The following is a 2,078-nucleotide window of genomic DNA, read 5'->3' on the forward strand; positions in this document are numbered from 1 at the left end:
CAAGCATTGTTATCCCCCCCCCCTTGTTGTCCCACTATCCATTCCCTCCCCCACCTCCACACAGTGTCATTTTTAGATTTTTTTTTAAATCACTACTTAAGTCGTGAGGATGTTCACTTCGATCCACGTATCAACAGATAACAGAAGGAGATTTCTCCTCCAGAAGGTGCCACATATGGGCAGCCAGGCTGTACACAGAAAATGGCAGTCTCCTCCCTCCCCTGTAGCCAGAGAAAACACACACACACACACACACACACACACACACACACACCACGTCTATATCTATATCTATATATCAATATAAAGCTTTGCAAATTAATGTCACATAGAATGACAACCTCTTCTCCATGACCCTGCTTGGAACAAGCATTTGTTGCACATTAGATCCTTAAAAAGAAAAAAAAAAGATTTCCTATTTATTGAAGAAAATTATTGGATGTGGCTGCAGCAAAAGTCCTTTTCAGGTCTCAGAAACAAAAACCAGGCCAACATGCTGATGAATTTGTTCTGTGCTTCTCAATACGATGTGGAAAAAGTTAATGAATGAGGCCTAGGTAAGCCTGAGGGGTTTCTTCAAATCAGTGCATCAAAAGTCACCGCACATTCCCAGCAGTTTTAAGAGAGGGTGTTGATCGGCATATTTCAAAGCAAACAACACCGGGGCCCTGACAGGCCAATTATATTACCTTACAGTGCCTACAGGCACATAAATTATACACTAACATATTGTAGCCTACTCCTAAGAAAGCCAATGGATTCTTGTAGTCCAAGAGCAAACTCTGCCCCCTGGTGAGCTGTGAGAGAAAGCTCTCCATACCGGACAGCAGTTGGTCACCCAGCAGAGGAGCTCAGACCGAGGGGAAGGGCACAAAATGAATGGGACAAGCTCCACTCCTGTCTCCATCAGAGCTCATATGGACATAGGAATATCATTTAAGTATTTCAGACACCTTCAGAGACATCAAAGCAGGTTACAGACAAAAGCAAAAAAAAAAGGGGTACAGAGGTGCTTTGGTCCTAGGGAGAGGAGATGGTAGTTCAAACTCGGGGTGGGGTTACAGAAAGCATTCAGTACCGGAAGATTAGTAGGAAGAGATGGAATATTGACAATGTTCCTCCAGTACTATACAGGTGCCTGGGCATCTCAAACATTCAGAAATCCTTGTGTTCCTTTGCAATATTTTAAAAGTACCAGTGAAGGGTTATTAATTTCTCTATCCTCGGGCTCTTTCCTTCCCAGATGACAACATATCCACTCCCGAAATGTCTCACCGTGCAGGGGGTGACACCCGAAAGCCAGTACAGTGCCTCAAGAAGAGTAAGAAAACTTGAAGACTTCCAAACCACCAAATAATCAGAGCAGCTCTTTTGTTCTCCTCAGATCACCGAACATGGGACCAAATGTTTGCACCCAGTATGAGAGGAACTCTGCGGCCACCTCTGATTCCCCAGGCGTGTCTCCTGCCTGAGTTACATCCAGACGATGATTGCCAAACCAGTGTCTGGGGACTGCAGGTCTCCAAGTTATTTGGGTATGGACTATATTCTCTTGAAAACTATAGTCCTGTAAAAGAAAAAAAGCCAGTTATAAACCATCTTGTACAACTGATTTGCCCCCGCCATCCTGGGTAGGCCTGTCTTGTAAGGGGTTCCCTGGAACAGGATAAAATCTGGAGTCGGGAAGAAGGTCCACAGGCTCTTGGCCTGACTGGACAATCAAGACATGCTCAAATGTTCTTGCAACACTCTCATTGCTCTGATGCCTTTTACAGAAAAAATACCATCTCACCAGGCACCGGTGGCTCACACCTGTAATCCTAGCAACTCAAGAGGGTGAGATCTGAGGATCACGGTTCAAAGCCAGCCCAGGCAGGAAGTCCTTGAGACTCTTACCTCCAATAAACTACCCAGAAAAAAGTCCTTGAGACTCTTACCTCCAATAAACTACCCAGAAAAAAGTGGTGCTTTGGCTCAAGTGGTAGAGTACTAGTCTTGATCTCAAAGAGGCTCAGAGACAGTACTCAGGCCCCTGAGTTCAAACCCCACTACTGGCCAAAAATTTAAAAAAATAATCT

General features: G+C 44.7%; 1 protein-coding gene across 1 annotated transcript in view; it reads right to left on the reverse strand.

Moving 5' to 3' along the window:
* Nucleotides 1-236: 236 nt before the first annotated feature.
* Nucleotides 237-2,078, reverse strand: part of Wdr37 (WD repeat domain 37) — an 81,736-nt gene continuing 79,894 nt past the window's right edge. Inside the window, exon 15 of the transcript XR_001174751.1 lies at nucleotides 237-285. The gene's annotated coding sequence lies outside the window, so the exon portion shown is untranslated. The remainder of the gene's footprint in view (nucleotides 286-2,078) is intronic.

The sequence above is a fragment of the Dipodomys ordii genome, unplaced genomic scaffold (assembly GCF_000151885.1).
Source record: "Dipodomys ordii isolate 6190 unplaced genomic scaffold, Dord_2.0 Scaffold9, whole genome shotgun sequence".
Classification (NCBI taxonomy): domain Eukaryota; kingdom Metazoa; phylum Chordata; class Mammalia; order Rodentia; family Heteromyidae; genus Dipodomys; species Dipodomys ordii.